Raw genomic sequence first — 17,046 nt, forward strand, 5'->3', positions numbered from 1 at the left:
CTTTGTTTCTTCACATCTGCAGACTGCAGTTATTATTATTGTCACTGTATTTTGTTGTCTATCTTTTCGCTATCTCCAGTGCATGATCGAGTATATTCTGTTTGTATTATTAAAACAAACTTTAAATTTTTACTTTTCTGCGCAGGCATGCCCATATTTGCAAATCCGCAATAAGGAATTCGTATAGGGTATGTCTTCCAATTTCATGTTTTGTTATCCCTAGGAGTAGTACCTATTCCTCAATTATTTGTATTGTTTCAATTTTCCCTCCCTTTATTGATGGGAGATCTTGTTAGCAATAGTATTTGTTTCGTCTCAGTAATTGTTTACATGGCTATTTTTCATTTTCATGTAGTGAATGGAAGACATCGTTGTTAATGTGACTGGATTTGGTTCTAATAAATGGGTAGGATGGGGTGTGGTTATTTAGGGTGGCATCTTCCAGTCACAACATTTATGCATATATTGGTTCCTATTATCAAAATTTATGGTACATGTAAAGCCATTTTTTGGTAGGAGATCCTGTGTGAAGGAGTTTTTTTTTTACTTTTAGTTTTTAGATGTTTGTTCACTTTTCACTTACCGTTCTCTTCATACAGATAGAACTTTTGCCAAAATATCAGTTGTATTTATTTCTTGTATTGAGTTAAAAATAGCATTTTTATTGACTGGAATATATCACCAAAACGTAAGAAACTCAAATCCTCATTACAAAACCAAACAATTTAATAATTTCAATTCTTATAATTTTCACCGTAAAAAGGGGGGAAAACAATTGACCTGGTATAGTGTTTGTAGTGGGTGCATGCTTTATGAAATAAAAAACTACTGTAATTTTATTGTTTTCAATAAATTTATTTTTCCAAAATGTTATTCAAAAGATGTATCTGGGTAGGCAACATATTTTGTGGTGCCCGCTATCTCACAGAAGCGACATTGTAGTGAGACTGCAACTTCATTGTGTCGCGTTTTAAGGTCACGGTTGTTTGCAGCTGTTAACCATGTTTTTTTAAATGAATTTGAGGATAAAATTTTTGTCTTTTTTAAGGAATCTGGAAATGAAAGTAAGTGAATTTAGGATAAACTTTGTGAAAGATTTGATGAATGTAATTAAATAAAAAATATTTTAATAGATTCAAATATAATTTTTCTTTTACTCTTTATAATTATTATTATTTACTTTTTATTATTAATATTATTATCATTATTATTATTATTATTTAATGATATTATTATTATTATTATTTATTATATATATACACACACAAAACTCAATGGAAATAGGTTTTTTCATAATTAAAACCGATTCTCACTCAAGCTCAATACATAATAAAAAAAATATATATTTTATCCACTTAAATGACACTGTGAATTTGTTGAATCAAAATTCTGTATGCAGAACTACTCATGGCATGCTAACGCAGAGGAAGTTTTGTGAATTAAAAGTAGAAGGAAAATTAGAAAATGTCCTCAGTTTTGGGTTTTTACCTATTTTTGGATTTTACTATATCTTCTAAAGTAAAGACACCGTAGACTACCAACTTTCAACGGACAGCCTTATCTGTGCAACCTATCTAACCCGCACTGACACAATTACCTTCTTTGTCTCTTCTCATGCAAAAGGGGGAAAAATAAAATTTGAAAAAACAACACAAAGGTGCAATAATTGAATTATTTTTCAAATTTATAGATTCAATATAAATTAATAAAGAAAGAAAGAGAAAAATAAAACCTAATACAGGATACCTATTAGCTATGATTTCTGAATGGATTTGGAATTATTTATCTGAAATTTTATAGCTATTACATTTTTAATTATTTAATCTATAACTATATATATAAATGATTGTTTTATCACTTATTTTTCTTTCCACATTTTGTTAACCATTTTTATCCTTATAAATACAATTATTTATAAGAAAACTAAGAAATCTTTATAGAAAAATTATAATTCCGCTTGTTATATGTCACGCCCCATTAATTACTCTGTTGAGTCACCACTGTGCTTCCATTAATGCACCTTGACACGCACACCCTTCCATTTAAAACGCACTCACACTGCATGCATGCTGACAAGTGTCACTTTGGAGCGTTCTAAAACATTAGTGGGATCCAAGTGGCAGCCGGCGAGTGGACGTTCGTCCTGCCTGGGAAGAGAAACTTGAATTTCTGGAAAACTCTTCCCCTTCTCTGCACACTTCATCTCCTTCCTCAAACTCTCTGACCTCTCAAATTCTCTACCTTCTCTCTAGAACCTCCATTCTTCTCTCTACCATAACTCACGTTCTCCTTCTCCGATCCAATTTCAGAAATCGTAGAGGAGATCCAGACGTCCTGAGCTTTCCATCAAACCGAACCATTTCCAGTTCTGGTAAGTTCACTTGGACATTCGTTTCTGGAATCTCTGCAAACTTTGATCCAACTGCATGCATGAGCGTGAACTCAGTTCTTTCGTCTTCTTTTTGTAACTTTTTAGTGGAAGAGTTAAGAGGAACGTTGAGAATAGAAAGTCACCTTGGACAAGTAGAAACCACTCATCTTAGAACGCGCACTACAATCCGGGTAAGGGAAGCTTATTGTGATTTAATTTATACTGTATGTTGTATGCATGTTCGGTATGGATTGTATGCATGAATTTTATGCTGATGTATTAGTTATGAACGATCGCTGTTACACTGAATGAATGTGGTATGCATTGATGGATTCGTATGCTGATGATTGCTTGGTAGGAATGATTAATGAGAATCTTATAAAGTAGGTAATTTGATATTTTGATACGATGTATAAAGTATGAACTGAAATAGGATAATATGAATTCTGTAATGTATGAGATTTATGGTGGAAATAGATTGTAAGATATGAATCATATGAAAATCTGGGCAAAATAATAGTTTTTACTTTGATAATGCGCACTCGTCATCGAACGGTCTTTTACCGTTCTGTTTTCCCTGAAAATGATTTAGAGTAGGATTTCTTTCATTTGGAAAGGATTCGACTTAAGAACGAGCGTCCCCTTTTGAAATGCTATTCGAGCGTTCGTCTTAAGTAGCGCTCGGTCTTACACTGAGCGTTCGTCTTAAGTAGCGCTCGGTCTTACACTGAGCGTTCGTCCTTAATAGCGCTCGGTCTTGAAACCAGCGTTCGTTCTTAATAGCGCTCGGTATTGAAATGAGTGTTCGACCTAAGTGGCGCTCGGTCTCAGACCGAACGCTCGTACATTTTCCGTAAATTATAATGAGCGAGGATAGCGTTCGTCCTGAATTCACATAAGCGTTCGTCCTAAATTTAAATAGCGTTCGTCCAATTTATTTAGTGACGTTCGTCCAAGTCTTCGGTGACGTTCGTCCAAAAATTTATTAAACGCCTACTTTCGAGTTCGGTCATTGACTGGCGGTCGTCCCCTGAATTAAATTGTGTTCGTTTATTTTATTCAACCAAGTTATGAGGTATCTATCCATTGGATTCTTTCTAGAGTCATTTGAACTTAAATTATTCTAAGTATTTTCCCGGTCGTACTAGAGTTAGTTCATTTAACTAATTCAAAGAAGTCTTTCTCGGTCTTGCCCTCGACGTTCGTCCTCGTTATGAAGAGGAGTGAACGTTCGTCTTTTTAAGAGAGTGGAACATAGAATGAAAATGTATTTAAGAGGATGAATTAAGATGTGCGAACACCACGAGAACTAAAATTGTGATTGAGGATTTTGAACGAGCGTTCCATGGTGGAACGACTCTTGTTTGGATATTGAGAATTGTAAGTATGAACGTGGTAAGCTTAGATGGTGATCCATCCTGATATTCCGTGAGTGCTCGTTCTCAAGTAGAGAGGAGTATGTCATGCGTGGGAATGGCAGGGGGTCTAGTCCATAACTGTAACTTGGACAGAACAGACTAACCTTAGGTGGCTACTGATGAGCATTCCAGTTAGTCCACCTGAGTGCACGGACGCCTTAGCTACACAGGTTTCATACAGTCCGGACGGTCGGTCTAGTATCAGGATTTTAGTTGAGTTAATGTATGATTTGAATGCATGTATTATGAATAAATTGATATGTTTGATATGTATGAACTGTATGTTTGACTTGAATTAAATTCAATAAGCTTACCCTTGCAATTCCATTGTGTTGTCTTGTCTATGTATATCCGTCTTGTCAAATGCAATGATCATCCGTGTGGATGTGAGCAGAGGGAGATGCTTCTCTGGAGCAAACGCTTGAAGAAGGATTCCTTGCTGAAGAAAATCTGGTAGAAGTTGAAGTGAAGGCCGAACAGTGAGCGTTCGGTTCTAGTTAGTGTATTTAGAGTAGCGAGCGGCTGTGAGCGAGCGCTCTTTTGATTGTAAATAGTTGGACGTGCGGTCATTATTTTGTACACCGTTCGTCCTTGCCATTTTGTAAACGCTCGTTAATTTATTTATGAAAGGCCGTTCGGCCTTTTGTTTAATCTGTTTCCTTTACTTTTAAAACTGTTTTGGGTTATTGATACGTGTAATTATTCTAAGTATATAGTTGATGACTGTATAATTTTGGGATGTTACATTATTGGTATCAGAGCAGTTTTGTTCTCTTAAGGACGCTGTAGGTTATGAGTGCATTGCGTTTTTGTTGTGTGCTTGCTGTGTGTTTGACGAGTTATTGTTTAACTCTTAGGCTTGACTAACGTTCGTTTTCTCTGGTCCAGAGAACAATGGCGCCTAGACTTCCTCCTCCCCCGCAGCCTAACGAGCCTGATGCGTCCAACAACGCTAGGTTGTTGGAGACAGTGATCGACAGGCTTCAACAGCAAAATACCACCCTTATGGAACAGAATGCTACACTGATGCAGCAAAATCAGGCAGCTATGAAGAGTCTGGAAGCCTCTCGATCCAACTCTGAGGCGACGCAGCGGCAGTTAATGGAGATATTGGCTGCAACCAGGGGCGCTGCAGGAGCGTCCTCTTCTAATGCTGCCCCGCCTACTGCTGAGTGGAGTTTAGAAAGCTTTCTACAACACCATCCTGCCAAATTCAGTGGAAAATGCCTTCCTGATGAGGCGGACCAGTGGCTGAGAGACATGGAACGTATCTACAATGCTAAGAGGTGTCCGGATGAAAGCCGCCTGGCTTTTACAGAATATTTGTTGACTGGTGAAGCTAGCCATTGGTGGACGAGTATGAAAGCCATCTTAACGGACGCCCAGAATCCCATCACCTGGGCTGTTTTCAGAGGCAAATTCTACGAAGAGTACTTCCCGGACAGCGTTCGTTACGCTAAGGAAGTTGAGTTTCTTCAGCTGGCGCAAGGGGCGAAGTCTGTGTCGGAGTATACCAATACTTTCAAACATCTTCTGAGGTTCAACACGATGGCCACCAGTGAGGAGTGGCAGTGTAGGAAATTTGAGAACGGACTGCGGAGTGATTTGAAGGTGTTAATTTCCAGTTTGTGCATCCGGTCGTTTCCAGCCATGGTTGAGAGGGCTAAAGTGTTAGAGAAAAATATGGCTGATGCGGAACAACAGAAGAAACAACAGGCGTCAAGAGGACCAATTATGTCGAGACCTACTATGAATCGGAACAGGACCCCATACGCTCGTCCAGCTCAGTCGAGTGGTTCACAAGCTATGGTAGTTGCTGGACAAGCAAATCAACAAGGGCCGGTCAGATGTTTTCAGTGCGGAGGACCTCACTTTAGATCATCATGCCCTCAGTTGGTTGGAGGGAAGTATTGCACTCGTTGTAAGAGAAACGGTCACCTGGAGAATGAGTGTAATATGGGCGGAAGTGCAGTGATGAGACCGCCGAACGCTGGAAGGACTCAGCAAGGAAGAGGTGGTCGAGCCCAAGCTGTGGGGCGTGTGTATGCGATCACTGGTGCAGAAGCAGCGAGCTCAGGTACGCTCGTCACTAGTACCTGCTTAGTTCATGGAATTCATTGTTGTGTGATGTTTGATTCGGGGGCAACACACTCCTTCATCTCGAAGGCGTGCGTTGAGAAACTGGGATTAACCGAGAGAGAGATGCAGTTCGATTTGGTGGTGTCTACCCCAGCGGCTGGAGAGGTTAGAACGTCTACCATGTGTGTTAGATGTCCTATTGAGGTAGAGGGGCGTAGATACAAGGTGAACTTAATATGTTTGCCTCTCAAGGACTTAGAAGTGATTCTGGGAATTGATTGGCTGAATACCAATCGCATTCTCATAGATTGTGGGGCTAAGGAATTAATTTTTCCTGAGGAATGTGAAGAAGAGTTGGGTGTGACGCTCAGGCAAATTAAGGAAGATATAATGGAAGGCGCCAATTGCTTCTTGATCATGACGCATGAAGACAGAGAGGTTATGGATGATAGTTTTGAACGTTCGTTCAACAAGCACACTGAAGGACGAACGGTTGTGGACGAATTCCCGGACGTTTTTCCGGATGAGGTGCCCGGATTGCCTCCCGTTCGTGAAGTTGAATTTACCATAGATTTGGTAACTACTACGGCTCCTATATCCGTTCAACCATATAGAATGGCACCCGCTGAATTGGTTGAGCTTAAAAAGCAAATTGAAGAATTGATGGACAAGAGGTTCATCCGTCCAAGCGTGTCACCGTGGGGAGCGCCTGTGTTATTGGTGAAGAAGAAGGATGGCAGCTCTCGGCTTTGTATTGATTATCGTCAATTGAATAAGCTGACCATCAAGAACAAATACCCACTGCCTCGCATTGACGATCTGCTGGACCAATTGCATGGAGCGAGCGTCTTTTCCAAGATAGATTTGAGATCGGGCTACCACCAAATTCGTGTTAAGGAAGGAGATATTCAGAAGACGGCCTTTAGATCTAGGTATGGACATTATGAGTACGTAGTCATGCCGTTCGGTGTGACGAACGCTCCAGCAATCTTCATGGACTATATGAACAGAATCTTCAGGCCGTACTTGGACAAGTTTGTGGTGGTGTTCATTGACGATATTCTCATCTACTCCAAGAGCTGCGAAGAACATGAAGAGCACTTAAGGTTGGTACTTGGAGTGTTGAGAGAAAGAGAGCTGTACGCTAAGTTATCCAAATGTGAATTCTGGATGAAGGAAGTGCAGTTCTTAGGTCACGTTGTGTCCGCTGAAGGGATTTCAGTTGATCCGGCCAAGGTGCGAGCGGTATTGGAATGGGAAAGCCCTCGTTCGGTAACAGAAGTTAGAAGCTTTGTGGGACTCGCGGGCTACTATAGGCGTTTCATAGAAGGTTTTGCTAAGATAGTAGCACCACTAACACAACTCACACGCAAGGATCACCCGTTCGCTTGGACCGATCGGTGTGAAGAGAGTTTCCAGGAGCTTAAGCGGAAGTTGACGAGCGCTCCGGTTTTAGTGATTCCAGACACTGCCAAACCATTCGAAGTCTACTGCGATGCCTCTCAACAAGGTTTGGGTTGTGTGCTGATGCAAGAGAGACGAGCAGTGGCTTATGCCTCTCGACAACTGAAAATTCACGAGAGGAATTATCCAACGCACGACCTAGAGCTGGCAGCGGTCGTTTTTGCTTTGAAAATCTGGAGACATCATCTGTACGGAGCGACCTTTCAGGTTTTCAGTGATCACAAGAGTCTCAAGTACTTCTTCGATCAAAAGGAATTAAACATGAGGCAAAGGAGGTGGCTTGAGTTTCTAAAAGATTATGAGTTTAAGTTGCTCTACCATCCAAGGAAGGCTAACGTAGTAGCGGACGCACTAAGCAGGAAGTCGGTTCATGTTTCAGCTATGATGGTGAAAGAACTCAATCTAGTGGAGAGCTTTAGAGACCTAAGGTTGCAGTTCGAGTTGGAGCCGAACAGTATTAAATGCTGCACCTTGAGGATAACGAGTGATGTGTTCGACCGAATCTGGATGAAACAACGAGAGGATGAAGAGCTAGTGAAGATTTTAAGCACGCTCGGTGCGGATCAGGCCAAACATTTCAACGCTGGAACGGACGGCATGTTACGTTACATGGGTCGGACGTGCATTCCTAATGATGGCGAGCTGAAGAGGATTATCTTGGAGGAAGGACATCATAGTCGTCTTAGCATACACCCTGGGATGACTAAGATGTATCAAGACCTTCGACGTTCGTTCTGGTGGCCAGGAATGAAGAGTGATGTCGCTCGTTTTGTGGCATCCTGTTTAACTTGTCAACGTGCCAAAGCCGAATACCAAAGACCGGGTGGCTTATTGCAACCTTTGGAGATTCCAGAATGGAAGTGGGACAGCATTTCAATGGACTTCGTGACTCATTTGCCTCGCACGGTCAAGAATCACGATTCTATTTGGGTGATAGTGGATCGTCTAACAAAGAGTGCCCACTTCCTAGCTGTCAACTTGAGGATGTCCATGACCAACTTGGCCAAGCTCTACATCAAAGAGATCGTTCGTCTGCATGGAGTGCCGTCCAGCATCATCTCTGACCGAGACACAAGATTCACCTCTCGGTTTTGGCAGTCGTTGCAAAGCGAACTGGGCAGCAAACTCCAAATGAGTTCAGCGTACCATCCTCAGACGGACGGTCAATCCGAGAGAACGATTCAGACGCTCGAGGATTTATTGCGGACGTGCGTACTTGATCACATGGGTGTTTGGGACGAAATACTGCCGTTAGTAGAGTTCACCTACAACAACAGCTTCCAGTCCAGCATTGGAATGACTCCTTTTGAAGCACTTTACGGACGCAGATGTCGCACGCCACTTTGCTGGTTTCAAGAAGGAGAAAACATATTGACGGGACCGGAGCTTGTGCAACAAACGACTGACAAGGTGAAATTAATTCAAGAGAGACTTAAGGCATCCAGAAGCAGGCAAAAGTCATACGCAGATAAGAGGAGACGACCCTTGGAGTTCAAAGCTGGCGATCACGTTTTCCTAAGGATGAATCCAACGACTGGAGTAGGAAGAGCGTTGAGATCAAAGAAGTTGTCTCCCAAGTTCGTGGGGCCTTATCAGATTTTGAGAAGGATTGGACCTGTTGCTTACGAACTAGCCTTGCCTCCACAATTATCCAACCTTCATCCGGTGTTTCACGTCTCCCAGCTCAGAAAGTACGTGTCTGACCCCTCGCACATATTAGAGCTGGAGGACGTTCGTCTTCGACAAGACCGAACGCTGGAGATGAAGCCGGTTCGCGTTGAAGACGTTCGCACTAAGTTATACAAAGGGAAGGACGTTCGACTGGTAAAAGTGATATGGGACGACAAGACTGGAGACTCTACGTGGGAAGTTGAGGATGCCATGAAGGACTTACACCCTCATCTATTCCCTGGTAAGTCTTCAATTTTCGAGGACGAAAATTTTTGTAGATAGGGGGATTGTCACGCCCCATTAATTACTCTGCTGAGTCACCACTGTGCTTCCATTAATGCACCTTGACACGCACACCCTTCCATTTAAAACGCACTCACACTCACACTGCATGCATGCTGACAAGTGTCACTTTGGAGCGTTCTAAAACATTAGTGGGATCCAAGTGGCAGCCGGTGAGTGGACGTTCGTCCTGCCTGGGAAGAGAAACTTGAATTTCTGGAAAACTCTTCCCCTTCTCTGCACACTTCATCTCCTTCCTCAAACTCTCTGACCTCTCAAATTCTCTACCTTCTCTCTAGAACCTCCATTCTTCTCTCTACCATAACTCACGTTCTCCTTCTCCGATCCAATTTCAGAAATCGTAGAGGAGATCCAGACGTCCTGAGCTTTCCATCAAACCGAACCATTTCCAGTTCTGGTAAGTTCACTTGGACGTTCGTTTCTGGAATCTCTGCAAACTTTGATCCAACTGCATGCATGAGCGTGAACTCAGTTCTTTCGTCTTCTTTTTGTAACTTTTTAGTGGAAGAGTTAAGAGGAACGTTGAGAATAGAAAGTCACCTTGGACAAGTAGAAACCACTCATCTTAGAACGCGCACTACAATCCGGGTAAGGGAAGCTTATTGTGATTTAATTTATACTGTATGTTGTATGCATGTTCGGTATGGATTGTATGCATGAATTTTATGCTGATGTATTAGTTATGAACGATCGCTGTTACACTGAATGAATGTGGTATGCATTGATGGATTCGTATGCTGATGGTTGCTTGGTAGGAATGATTAATGAGAATCTTATAAAGTAGATAATTTGATATTTTGATACGATGTATAAAGTATGAACTGAAATAGGATAATATGAATTCTGTAATGTATGAGATTTATGGTGGAAATAGATTGTAAGATATGAATCATATGAAAATCTGGGCAAAATAATAGTTTTTACTTTGATAATGCGCGCTCGTCATCGAACGGTCTTCTACCGTTCTGTTTTCCCTGAAAATGATTTAGAGTAGGATTTCTTTCATTTGGAAAGGATTCGACTTAAGAACGAGCGTCCCCTTTTGAAATGCTATTCGAGCGTTCGTCTTAAGTAGCGCTCGGTCTTACACTGAGCGTTCGTCCTTAATAGCGCTCGGTCTTGAAACGAGCGTTCGTTCTTAATAGCGCTCGGTATTGAAATGAGCGTTCGACCTAAGTGGCGCTCGGTCTCAGACCGAACGCTCGTACATTTTCCGTAAATTATAATGAGCGAGGATAGCGTTCGTCCTGAATTCACATAAGCGTTCGTCCTAAATTTAAATAGCGTTCGTCCAATTTATTTAGTGACGTTCGTCCAAGTCTTCGGTGACGTTCGTCCAAAAATTTATTAAACGCCTACTTTCGAGTTCGGTCATTGACTGGCGGTCGTCCCCTGAATTAAATTGTGTTCGTTTATTTTATTCAACCAAGTTATGAGGTATCTATCCATTGGATTCTTTCTAGAGTCATTTGAACTTAAATTATTCTAAGTATTTTCCCGGTCGTACTAGAGTTAGTTCATTTAACTAATTCAAAGAAGTCTTTCTCGGTCTTGCCCTCGACGTTCGTCCTCGTTATGAAGAGGAGTGAACGTTCGTCTTTTTAAGAGAGTGGAACATAGAATGAAAATGTATTTAAGAGGATGAATTAAGATGTGCGAACACCACGAGAACTAAAATTGTGATTGAGGATTTTGAACGAGCGTTCCATGGTGGAACGACTCTTGTTTGGATATTGAGAATTGTAAGTATGAACGTGGTAAGCTTAGATGGTGATCCATCCTGATATTCCGTGAGTGCTCGTTCTCAAGTAGAGAGGAGTATGTCATGCGTGGGAATGGCAGGGGGTCTAGTCCATAACTGTAACTTGGACAGAACAGACTAACCTTAGGTGGCTACTGATGAGCATTCCAGTTAGTCCACCTGAGTGCACGGACGCCTTAGCTACACAGGTTTCATACAGTCCGGACGGTCGGTCTAGTATCAGGATTTTAGTTGAGTTAATGTATGATTTGAATGCATGTATTATGAATAAATTGATATGTTTGATATGTATGAACTGTATGTTTGACTTGAATTAAATTCAATAAGCTTACCCTTGCAATTCCATTGTGTTGTCTTGTCTATGTATATCCGTCTTGTCAAATGCAATGATCATCCGTGTGGATGTGAGCAGAGGGAGATGCTTCTCTGGAGCAAACGCTTGAAGAAGGATTCCTTGCTGAAGAAAATCTGGTAGAAGTTGAAGTGAAGGCCGAACAGTGAGCGTTCGGTTCTAGTTAGTGTATTTAGAGTAGCGAGCGGCTGTGAGCGAGCGCTCTTTTGATTGTAAATAGTTGGACGTGCGGTCATTATTTTGTACACCGTTCGTCCTTGCCATTTTGTAAACGCTCGTTAATTTATTTATGAAAGGCCGTTCGGCCTTTTGTTTAATCTGTTTCCTTTACTTTTAAAACTGTTTTGGGTTATTGATACGTGTAATTATTCTAAGTATATAGTTGATGACTGTATAATTTTGGGATGTTACATTATATAATAAGAATATTATAAAAATAATAAAATGTAACTTTTTTGTGTTTTCTTTTTAATTTTAATATAACTTTAATAATCGCATTTGTATTTTAATCATTATTATAATGATTTTTTAATTATATACACTTTTATATTATTATCAGAATGACATACATATATACTTTATATGTTTGTAGGAATATATAAAGAAAATATTTGTTTAAAGATTTACAAAATTCATTCAAACATTTATTTTAATAATAAATTTTAGTAGGTTTAATTATTACTTTTGTCTTTAGTTTCTCTACAGTTGATCTTATTTTTTTAAAAAGTTTCATGTGTGATGAGATGTAAAAAAAAACCTGTTACTTTTTATTTCTCTCCTCGATTCTTAAGTTTGTAGTAGAATGTGTATTCATACTAATGTTGAAAATTCATGTAAAATTTAAAGTGTTATAAGACTGAATCAAGAAAAACTTGTTACTATTTATATTCAAACTTATTATTTTATTTTTCATACCACTCAAGAATAATTTTTTTATGTCAAAATCTATTAAGTTTTAAAAATTATTTTGAGAAAATAAAGACAAAATAACATAAACAAATGAAAGATATTGTTTTTCATTTTCTTTTTCATTTTGTATTTTTAAATGTTTTACACCTTACATCACCTCCCTCTCTTGTCCCAAAATATCAACTTATAAAAAATCCTTTTGTTATTAGTGTGAATACAAACTTGGACCAAATATGGCTTTAGATGGGTTGTTGGGTCAGTCATTAATCGTACTTGTTGACGTTGATGAGGATATGTTTTAGGATGTTGGCTCGGGCTAGCTTATATGTGAAATGGTGAAAATTCTCGATGATAAAAGGGCTTGAGTAGTTGACCTTGTCTTGGAAGTCTCGAGGCTGGGGTAACATCCTTCTTGGTATGCTTGCTTCACAAGGTGTTTGGTAAATTTATGAGATTCTACTAACGCCCCGTCTCGATGTAGGCTACGATGTTTCCGTGTATCACAATTTCATTTTGAGTGGCAAGATTGACCATGAGTTTCCTAGTTTTGTGCTGGCTTGGCCAGCTCCGATCTCTCTTAGATTTATGCTAAGAGAACTAAAAATGACCCTTCCAGGCCCTCCTATTGATGAGCTATGCTCTGCCTAAGAGTTTTGTGGGCCCTCCTATTGATGAATTCTCTAGTGTACCAAAGTCTTACTCATATCACAACACTTTTGCGAGGGAGATCCTTTGCTTGTTGACGATTGCCACGTCTGCACTACTGGCTCGAGGGTCCTTTGTTGAGGACAGAACGTGGAAGAGGCTTCTCGTCGGTTAGCTTCTCATTCAGTGCTTAGTGATCCATCTGGTGTTGGGTGAGTAGGGTTGTGAGCTCCTCGTCTCAATGTTTGCGTTGTTGCTCATTTTGTTAGAGCAGCATTTGGATTTGACTTTGAAGTGTTGGATTCCATCTCGTGTGATAATTGAGCTTGACTATGAATGGTGACCATGAAAAGGTCTGGAAAAGTTTTATCGAACCCTATGATGGACGTCAAATGTTTTTACTAGTATTCTAAGTGGAATTGAGAAATCCTGATGTATGCTCCTAAGAGCTTGAACACAGGGTGAAGATTCAACTATAAAAGACTTTCTCACACTTAAGTTAGTAAGAAATTTGAGTTTTTTTAGTAAGAGATAATGAGTATATGAAAGAGAGTGTATTTCCTGTGAAATACCATGTGTATTTATAAGATTTCTAGACCCTATGGTTCATGTGGTAAAAATAGATAGTATAGAAGGAATATCAAATAGTATTAACAAATATAATAACTTATTATAGAGTTGTCAAAAAGGGTCATCCGGCCCACTACTGGTTGGTCACTTAGTGAGCCAACTCAACCCAACTCATTTATTAGCGAGGCAGAAAAATTTGAACCCGGTCCGACCCACCACGAGTTGGCTCACTTGCTCACTTAATTATAATTTTTTTTAAATAAAAAAATTACAAAGTTTCTATAATTTAAATCTAAACAAATTTCACTCTCAACGTGAGTGTTTAATTAATTTTGAAAATAAGGAACTTAAATAATTTTTTCAAGCAAAAAAATAATAAATATTTTTTTATAAAATTCAAATTAAATTTTAATAAAATAAAATTAGGTAGGTGGGTTGGTGGGCCCCGCATGAACCGGGTTTAAATGAGTCGAATTGAAATCTGACCCACATAAAAAATTACAATTTTTTTAAATTCAACCTGGCCCGAATCCGTGATGGGCCAGATTGGTCCGCAGATTATGACACATTTTGACACCTCTACGGATAATTAGCAAAAAAAAGTAATAATAATAGTAATAATTTGATACCTTACTTGATATACAAAATATTTTGTAAGAATATGTCATCAAAGAATATCATGACATAATCAAACTACCTATATTCAGTCACTTATATGAATTTTTGTACCAACAAATATATTTCAAAATATCCTCTAAATAGTAAAACTGAATAAACCTTTTTCGAATGATATATATATATATAATATAAAATAAAAGATGCAGAATTTTTATGTGTATATGATATTTTAAGCATCATATATGTTATTTTCATTTTAAAAATAAAACAGTTTTTTAAATCTTTTTAATACAAATTTCTATTTATTTCTTAAAGAAGTAATTATTTTGAAAAATCTTTATTTTAAAAACACTTATTATAAGTTTTAAGTTTCAAAACGAAACTAATATTTAGAAATTGTATAGCACTAACATGACACCGTGTCACGTCACAGTAAATGCATTGCTGAGTCACCTGGTAGCTCTCATAAATGCACTCACATCATTGCTCAGAGGCATTAAAAACCCACTACACGTTCCATGCATGCACGCCACTTGTCAAAATAGAAGCTTCTGAAGTCAGTAGTGGGGGTGCAGGTGTCGACAGGGGAGATGCTCGTCCGTTTGGAAAGGGGAATTGAACAAAACTGATTTTTCTGAAAAACCTTTCCACTCTCCTGCGCGCACCTTCTCCCTCCCAAAACTCAGATTTCAATTCCTCCTCCTTCTCTCTAGAACCCTCTTCCCCTTCTTTCTACTGGAACTCATCATTTATCTTCTCCTTTCTCCGTTCAGACACCATAGAAGTGCTCCCGGCACCGTAGACAGCAGTTTGGACAGAATAGTTTCAGAATCTGAAGCTGGTAAGTCTTCTTTTAAAAATGTCGTTCATGAGTGACATGCAAAACCAAGACTTGGTTGCATGCAGTGATATTATCTAAAGCTTTTCGTATTTTGGTTATGGTTAGCCTGAGTGGAAGAAGTAAGAAACCATTGGGGTAGAGAACTGTAGACAGACCACCGAAATTCCTACTCTTAGAACGTTCATCACTGATCCAGGTAAGGGAAGCTTATTAAAATTTAATTCTTGTGTTATACTGTGCTGTATGGATGTTCTGTGAATTGTATTAAGTATGATCTGAGATAATTGATTTTTGGTATATGATTTTGATGATGGGATGATGTATGAGAATTATGAAATGTGCTATGATATGAGTAGTTAAATGTATGAAAGTTTATACTAGAAAATGAGTTTACTGTAAGTGAGATTTTGAATATGAAATTCTATGATAATGAACGTTCGTTATCGAACGGTCCTTGACCGTTCGGTATTCTTAGTAATTCCTTTGAAAAACAGAATTCTTTCATTTGGAAAGAATACTTATTGAGGACGAACGCCCTCTTATCTTAGTCTTACGTTTGAGCGTTTGGTCAACGTAGATATCCTGAGTGTTGTGTGAGAAATTGAGAAGCTTGAAAGTATACATTCCGACACTTAGTCATTCTGTTAAAAACATAACTTTACCATCTCGCTATATATAAATCCCTCTTTCTATAATTTTGAATCAGCGATGGGTCTCGACCCAAAGCGTACGTTATGAGTGGCGCTCGGTCTTATACCGAACGCTCGTTCTTTCTTTTAATTTTCAAACGAGAGAAATAGCGTTCGTCCAAAACTTTAATAAATATCCATTTCCGCGTTCAGTCATTGACTGACGGTTAGTCTCTTCGATTAAATCGTACTTTGTATCAGTACCTAAACACCTTGCGGTGCCTCTATCCATTTGGATTCGATCTATAGTTATTATACTTAAATTATTCTAAGTATCATTTGAATTGTTCTAGAATCAGTTCATTTAACTGATTCAAGTGGTCACAACGTCCGTCATTGGAAAGGTGTTCTTTTCCTTCTGTTTAGAAACGAGGATTCCTCTGTATCGTGTTAACGTTCGTCCTCATTTTTAAGAGGGCTGAACGCTCGTCATTTTATGAAAGTGGAACGAAAGATTGAATTGATATCAATGTAGAAAACTGTAATGTGTGAACGGTATAAGAAATGAAATTATGGTTGTGGATTTTGAACGAGCGTTCCAGGGAGGAACGACTCTTGAATGAAAGTTGAGATTTGTAAAGTATGAATGTGGCAAGCTTAGCTGGCGGTTCATCCTGATATTCCGTGAGTGCTCGTTCTCAAGTAGAGAGGAGTATGTCATGTGTGGGAATGGCAGGAGGTCCTAGTCGATAACTGTAACTTGGACGGAACGGACTAACCTCGGGAGGTAGCTGATGTAATATTCCAGTTATTATATCATCGGGTGCACGAACGTCATAGCTACACAGATTCATACGGTCCGGACAGTCAGTCTAGTAACAGGAAATTGTTTGAATTACAGAAGTTGATTGAATTATATGTTGTGATTTAATTAACATGTTTGATGTGTTATGAAATGCATGTTGTTACTTGAATTAAATTCAATAAGCTTACCCTTTCGTTTTCTTTGCGTTGTCTATCGTCCTTGTACGTCCGTCCTGTCTATGCAATGATCATCCGTGTGAATGTGAGCAGATGGAGAGGCGTTGCTTGAGGAAACGCTGGAAGAAGAAAATTTGGAGGATGCAAACCTAGTGGAGGTAGAAGTGAAGACCGAACAGTAGTGCGTTCGGTTGAGATGTTTAGTTTAGTCGTGTTAATATTGTACTAGATCGAACCTCTTTTTTTGCTTATTTTGACTGTTCGGTAATTATATTTTGTAAACCGTTCGGTCATCTATGTTTATTGAACGTCTGTAATATTTGTACCAGTGGATTCAAGGCCGTTCGACCATTATCGAGCTCTACTTCTTTAGTTGTAAAAACTGAATTGATATATTAATATATGTGATTCTCTATAATATATGGTTTATTAC

The sequence above is a fragment of the Vigna angularis genome, chromosome 1, assembly GCF_016808095.1.
Source record: "Vigna angularis cultivar LongXiaoDou No.4 chromosome 1, ASM1680809v1, whole genome shotgun sequence".
Classification (NCBI taxonomy): Eukaryota; Viridiplantae; Streptophyta; class Magnoliopsida; order Fabales; family Fabaceae; genus Vigna; species Vigna angularis.